Source organism: Malaclemys terrapin, chromosome 12, assembly GCF_027887155.1.
Source record: "Malaclemys terrapin pileata isolate rMalTer1 chromosome 12, rMalTer1.hap1, whole genome shotgun sequence".
NCBI classification, from domain to species: domain Eukaryota; kingdom Metazoa; phylum Chordata; order Testudines; family Emydidae; genus Malaclemys; species Malaclemys terrapin.
The window spans coordinates 7,187,903-7,195,490 of NC_071516.1; the positions used below are offsets into that span (position 1 = coordinate 7,187,903).

At 43.1% G+C, this 7,588-nt stretch overlaps 1 pseudogene; it reads left to right on the forward strand.

Moving 5' to 3' along the window:
• The first annotated feature begins 5,337 nt into the window (after nt 1-5,337).
• On the forward strand, nt 5,338-6,515 carry LOC128846705 (nucleophosmin-like; annotated as a pseudogene).
• The last annotated feature ends 1,073 nt before the right edge of the window (nt 6,516-7,588 follow it).

Sequence of the window (7,588 nt, forward strand, 5' to 3'; positions counted from 1 at the left end):
ACCTGTAAGCCTTTTTTTAAACCTGCCAAAAGGTGTGTGATGTAAGGACCTTCTAGGGTTGGGGGTCATGAAGATTCTAAACCTGAGCTAAGTAACACATGGCAGACTTTACAAGCCCAGGGCATTTCACTCTGTTTCAGGCCAAGGGAAAGAACAAAACCGTGGGTATTTTGTGTGTGGGGACAGAAATCTTTTAAACTGTGGTTTGTTGGTTAGTCTGGGGATTGGGGGTCTGAGGGAAAAGCTGCATTGACCTATGTATAGACGTGGCTGATGTCAAGGGAGGCCTGCTTTCTGAAGCCAGACAAGTTTTTTCCAACTGGATCCTAGGAGTCATGGCCTGCATGAGTATCCAGACAGTACGCGGAGTATTATTTGTTAGTGCTAACTGGACAGTGCTGATATTGAAGTAATGCTCTACTGGACAATAGGGAGGGGAATCACACTACAAGCTGTAAAAGCCGGAGATATTATTTAAGCAACGAGACCCACCAGGCCGTGAATTTCTGGGTGACTATTGCAGCATTGTGTGGTAAGGCTAAAAGGTAAGTGGTGACTTTAACCACTGGAGAAGTGCAATGCCTGTAGTATATTGTGACTAATATGAACAGGGATTTGTACATTAAAATAAAGAAAACAGAGAGATTTGCCCATTTACTGGGTTAGGGTCACAGTATCTAGAGTCAATCAGAAATCTCCATCTGTGTCCAGCATTCTAAACCGATTTCAGAATGGGAAAAAAAAACCTAATCTCTCAGGTACAGATCCAATCTCAAGGAATCAACAACAACAACAAAAGAAGAAGACAGCAGTCTTTGTGAAGTGAAATGTTTCATCTATCTGGCCTGTTTATATGAGTATTTACAGTCATTTTTATTTGTAGAAGGGGAGCGGGGGAACCTTGTCATTAGTAATTAAGACTACCTCCTTCATGGAAGAGCCATTGTATATATGCAATGGGGCTAATTATCTCCAATGTACTGTATGATTTAAAAGAGTTTGGTTCACGCAAATGCCCAGATTGGCTCAACGTGCTGCCACACGGCTCTGTTGGCTGCACTTCAGTCAGGCCCGTCTGACTTCAGATCCTAGATCCTGACAGTGGGCTTTGGAGGCAGAGGAAAGCATTGTTATCGCAAATCATCTCCTGCAACTCCTGACATTCACACTGATAGGGAAGTTGGAACAAGGCAATTATAGTACTGCAGCAGGCATACCGGTGCAGCTTGGAGAAGTAAAAGGAGATGCTGGCTCTGTGCTGGCTGAAATTATCAATCCTACTTTGTTAGCTCAATGGCAGAATCATCATACCCCTCCCCTCCCCTCCCCCCGTAACTACTTTGTTGATGGGGTTGTATCTCTGGTTGCTCCAGGAACGTGTGGGACCGATTCAATTCAAATGTCTTTACTGTGTGCTTTAACAAGAGGGCCCGTCAGATTGTTTAGTTCTGACCTTAAAGTCTGAATCAGAGTTGTGTAAGATGGGGAGGGGACAGGGGCCTTAAAAAGTCAGCTCTGGGAGGGAGGGATTCAGGTTTGCAAAATAGATGATAGTGAGCTGGATTATCAAAGAGATACTGAGGGCTTTTTTTTTTGGTCTAAAGCTCGGCATTGTAAAGGAGACATACTCACAGAACAGGAGGTTGTCAGCCACATAAGTCTAATGACAGCCCAGGCTGTCTGACTCATAGCACTGCCTACGCTGTGGTCTCAGAACTGTGCCCACACATGGCCATTCCAAGCTCCTGCCCACAGAATCCTCAGTGTCAGTCTGCATCATGGGGAAAGGGGAGTTAGAAGAAATTGGAGTAAACAGCAGTCCCGTAGCTGGCCATCCTCCAGACGCATTTACCTGGGAGACCCACAGTAGCAAACGTGGCACATTTTCAAGTTAAAGAAAAAGCTCTCATCATGCCCATAGAGGTAATGCTTGAAATTTTTTTCAACCGCTGAAATGAGGCTTTTTAGAAGGGAATAGGGTGACCAGATGTCCCGATTTTATAGGGACAGTCCCGACATTTGGGGCTTTTTCTTATATAAGCTCCTATTACCCTCCTCCCACCCCCTGTCCCGATTTTTCACACTTGCTGTCTGGTCACCCTAGAAGGGAATAAGGTTAAGTGGTGGCTCAAGGGAACTATACTGTAGCTTCTAGCACTATGGACCAAAAGATTTTAATTGCTTGTTAACTACTATTGTTGCACACAAGTTAGCAAAGCTGAAACTGTCCGACATAAATCACATGCATCAGCCCAATAAATCTCCGTTTTAAATGACAGCTTTGCAGGCAGCTAAATGAGAATGGCCACTGCACAGAACCGTACTTACGAGTACTGACTGCAAAACGGTGACGGATCTGTTGAGACCAAAACACTTGGCATGCCGCTAATGCCTATCATTACCGTGATTGATATAGCCTTCTCTATCACATTTTGCAGTTGTCTACATTTGCAAAGCTTTATTAAATTACCTCGACTTCCAAATGTTATCCAGCATCATTGGAACTAAATGACCAATAGCAATCACAGTGACAACTTAAGCTTTTTCAGCTATAAAGACCTCAAAAACATAAATAAGAAAAGGCTTGTTTTTTTGTGACATTTTTCTAGCTAGAGATTCCAGTCCAGAGTCTAAATCTTAATAGAGAATTACCTTGGTTATGACTAACATTTTTATACTTTGTGTTTTCTGGGAAAAGTGCATCATACAAGACATGGAAAGCGAAGCTGTGGAAAGTGGCCATACCCATTTAAATGTACAAATAAATATACATGAATAAAAATTCAGAGAGTAACTAACAATATTCCTATGTACAGTAAGATAAATAACATCCCATGATATTTCACTATTGTAACCCTTGGTCTTATGTACTGTATCTCCACCATTCGGTTACCATCCTTTGTCTAATCAAGGTCCCAATCCTGCTCAAATGGGGTCCTCGCAGACACAAAGGTCCCCTCGGGCAAACCTAATTGTAGGCTTGGGGCCTTATATTTTAAGCTCCTGAAGGCCAGGATGTCATTTTGTTTATTTGTTTCTCTCTCAGACTCACTCTCTTTACATTGCTCAATATCACAGTATCAGTCTGGGTGTCTGCAAAGTGTGTTGGGAACCCAAGGAACAGACTAAAGAATAAGTTTTCTCACAGAGTGCCATCATGTCAAACATGGAAATAAAAACAACTAGCAAAATAAAGACATGGGACCAGAACCTCGGATCTGGCCAAGCTACTTTCAGTGCAGGGCGGATCACACACTTTGACTGCAGCAGCCTTATGCTGTCAGGTGGTCTTGTGAACAGCCTGCTACATGGGGACCATGTTCTGTTCCTGGCTCTGTGACCTAGGGCAAGTCATTTCACCTATCTGTGATTGTGTTTCCCCCTCCCACCCTTTGTCTGTTGTGTTTAGTTAGACTGTAAGCCTCTCAGGGCAGGAACTATCTTCCACTGTGTGCACATACAGCAACTAGCAGAAGAGGGTCCTGGCTTTGACAGCTAGGCATTACTGTGATACAAATGACAATAACAATGGTGCTTTCTACCACTCAGGAACTAGTAGGACCAAGGCCTTTGTGCTTCTTTTAATACATTATAACTGTAAAGATTTGGTGACCATTTGCAGAGCCCTTGTGGGCGTGGGGTTAGCTTTATGATCCCCTTTGAAAGTGTTCCCCTTAACCTACCTTTAACTAAAGCTGTGGTAACAGGTGCCATTACATTATACTGTACCCTACTGAAACTCCTGTCTTCACAAAGACTGTAGGAGTGTGAATATACAGCTATATTGATTCTATAAATCCCCTGATATTATCTTTTATTGGTAGTAATAAATGTCCATATTAATTAACTTAATGGTTTTAACTGCAGTAATGACTTTATATTAAACTAGTGCACATTTCATGTCCCATATAAAAGCTGCAATAATAAAATTTGTCTGCGGTATTTTTTGTAGCTTCCATTGTCCTGAAACAAAGCAAACCCACTGCTAGAATATTCTAAATTCTTAGATCAGGAGATGAATGACGTTTGGATTAAACTACTTTCATTTAAAAATGAAAGTATATCAAATTTCAGAAAGTTTTCAGGCAATCACTGAAAAAATGAAAATAAGTCTGTTAAAATAAAGAAATTATAAAGAATCCTCACTGACAAATCAAACTAAAATACAAAGTGAATACAGCTAAAGAGAAAGCTTTTGAGAGAAAGGAAAATGAGTAAAATAACTTTGCATCTTGTTATTTAATCTGGAGCTCAAAAGGTGAAAATTAAACACAAAAAGGTATACAGGCCTGATTTTTAAACAAGTTAAGCTTTCAATTGCATGTCTAATTTGCACATGCAAGTAGCACCTCTGGCTTAGGGACACCCAGAGCATCAGAGTGCGACCCCAACCATCTTGGCTAGCAGCTATTGATGGACCTATCCTCCATGAACTTACCTAATTCTTTTTTAACCCAGTTATACTTTTGGCCTTCACAACATCCACTGGCAAGGAGTTCCACGGTTGACTGTGTGTCATGTGAAGAAGTACTTCATTATGTTGGTTTTAAATCTCCTACCTATTAATTTCATTGTGTGACCCCCGGTTCATGTGTCATGTGAAGGGGTAAATAACACTTATTCATTTCCCCCACACCATTCATGATTTTATAGACCTCTATCATATCCCCCATAATTGTTGTCACTTTTCTAAGATGAACAGTCCCAGTCTTTTTAATCTCCCATGGAAGTTGTTCCATACCCCTAATCATTTTTGTTGCCCTTCGCTGTACTTTTTCCAATTCTAATACATCTTTTTTGATATGGGGTGGCCAGAACTGCACACGCTATTCAAGGTGTAGGCTACCATGGCTTTATATAGTGGCATTATGAGATTTTCTGTCTTATTATCTATCCCCTTCCTAATGGTTCCTAGCACTCTGTTAGCTTTTTTGACTGCCACTATACATTGAGCTGATGTTTTCAGAGCAGGGCCAGCCTTAAGCACAGGCAAACTGGGCGAAGGCTGGGGGTGCTGTTATAAACGGGGCGCCTCTGGAGCAGTGGTGCCCCTCCCATTCTGTTCTGCTGGCCTCTGCAGGCCCACAGCTCCTGCCCCTTGCCTGGGAGCCGCCCCTAGCCAGCTGCTCCTGGGGGGTGCCTGTTTACTGTAGGGGACAGGAAGGGGTGCTGATGTCCGGGTGTCCCCTGCCTAGGGTGACCAGACAGCAAGTGTGAAAAATCAGGATGGGAGTGGGGAGTAATAGGCGCCCGTATAAGACAAAGCCCCGAATATTGGTACTGTCCCTATAAAATCGGGACATCTGGTCACCCTACCCCTGCCCTCCTCCCCCACCCATGTACCCCATCGCCGCAGTGCAGGGGTGGAGCTGGGGACAGGGCTCCCCAAGAGTGCGATTCCATCCAAGGAGCAGGCCCAAGACTGTGGAGGACAGCATGGACATGGAGAGCATGGGTCCCCTGCACCTCCAGACCTTCCTCTTCAGTTGTGAACTAAAGGCAGATAAGGAGTATCTTCAAGGTGCATGATGAGGAAAATGAACACCAGTTGTCACTGAGAACAGTCAGTTTGGGTGCTGGTGCCAAAGACGATTACACGTTATAGAAGCAGAGGCATTGGACTATGAAGGGAACCCTACTGAAGTCACACAGGCATCTTTGAAAATGTCAGTACAGCCTACGGTTTCTTTAGGTGGCTTCGAGATTACACCTCCCTTCGTTTTGAGGTTGAAATGTGATTCAGGGCCCGATCATGTCAGTTTCCAGCATTTTGTAGCATTAGAGGAAGAACCAGAGTCTGAAGATGACATGAAGATATTAAACACTTCAGCAAAGAGACCAGCAAGCAGAACAGCAGCTAAAACTCCACAGAAAAAAGCAAAATTGCTAGACGATGACGAGGATGAAGATGATGACAATGAGGATGAGGATGATTTTGATGAAGAGGAAGAAAAGAAGATTCCAATGAAGAAACCTGCCCAGGATTTGTCATCAAAAAATACTCCGAAATCAAAGAAGAATGGAAAAGAGTCTAAGACGTCCACACTGGTGTCTAAATCAAAAACTCCGGCATCTAATAAAAAGGAAAATAAACCACAAAGTCCAAAATCACCAAAAAGTACCCCTTTCACTAAAGGAGATTAAAGCGAAGATGCAGGCAACCATAGAAAAGGGTTCTGCCCCTTCCTAAAGTCGAAGCCAAATTTGTCAACGATGTTAAGAATTGTTTCAGGACACAGGATCAGAAGGTTATTCAAGCTCTCTGGCAGTGGAGACAGACTCTGGAAGAAAGAAAACAGTTTAAACCATTCATTAAAATGTGCAGTCTTATTTCTATACCCATTAATATTTGGCTGTCCTTTTTATATATGCTGAAAGAACTTTCCTTACTGCGTCTGATAAACGTCTCCAGAATACTTTGCCAAGAATGTGTTGTCCAAAATGCTTGTTTAATTTTTAAAGACAGAACTCCACCCTTTGCTTCATTTTAAATATGTATGGAATGTTTTGATAAGACATAGTTAGGGTGACCAGATAGCAACTGTGAAAAAATGGGACGAGGGTGGGAAGTAATAGGCCGCTATATAAGAAAAAGTCCCCAAAAACAGGACTGTCCCTTTAAAAACGGGACATCTGGTCACCCTAGGCATAGTAGAGGTGGTGGTCAGACAAATGGAAATGGTGGGGAGATTAAATGTACATGTGAAAATAAAATTTTGTAATTTGGTAAAGTAAAAAGAGTGGGACGGAGCTGCTAGCAGCTGCTGCTGTGTCTGAAGGCACTTTCCTTCAGGCTGGTGAGCGCTGCTCTCTTAAAGGGGCAGCGTGCGGTCTCTCACACACACACCCAGCTCACACACGCTGTCTTTTTCACACTCAGTCCCCAACACATACTTATATTGCTGTTGGTACTTCCTGCAATGCACATATATTCTCTATAATTGTATTCTTTCAAAGTGCTGTTATTTTAGTTTTTTGATTGGTCTGTGCATTTCATAATTTTATTTCTCTCTTATGCTTACATTTAATGCTTTGAGTAGTGAGTTCTAAAATGCCTAACCTGTCCTGGCTGGGTTAATTATCATTATTACTTTTATTATCATATTGTGCTTTGTCGTTCATTATTTAAAGGGGTACAATCAAATAATAGCATCCTCCTAGAAACTTTTTGGCCCGAGGGCTACATCTGGGTATGGAAGTTGTATGGTGGGCCATGAATGCTCATGAAATTGTGGGTTGGGGTGCGGGAGTGAGGAAGGGCTCCGGCTGGGGGTGTGGGTTCTGGGGTAGGACCAGAAATGAGGAGTTCAGGGTGCGGGAGGCCACAGCACGCACAGAGAGGACAAGCCCCCGACTCCGCTCCACGACTGGAGCGCCAGAGCAGGGCAAGCCCCAGACCCGGCGGGAGCTCGAGGGCTCGACTAGAACATCTGAAGGGCCGGATGCGGCCCCTGGGCCGTAGTTTGCTCATCCCATCCTAGAATGTAACTTTAGCTTGTACTAACCTTAGCAGTGCCAGTTTAAAAAGCCATTAGCTAAACACATAGCTTTAGACATTGTGCAGGTCGCTTATTTTCAAATTGTATTT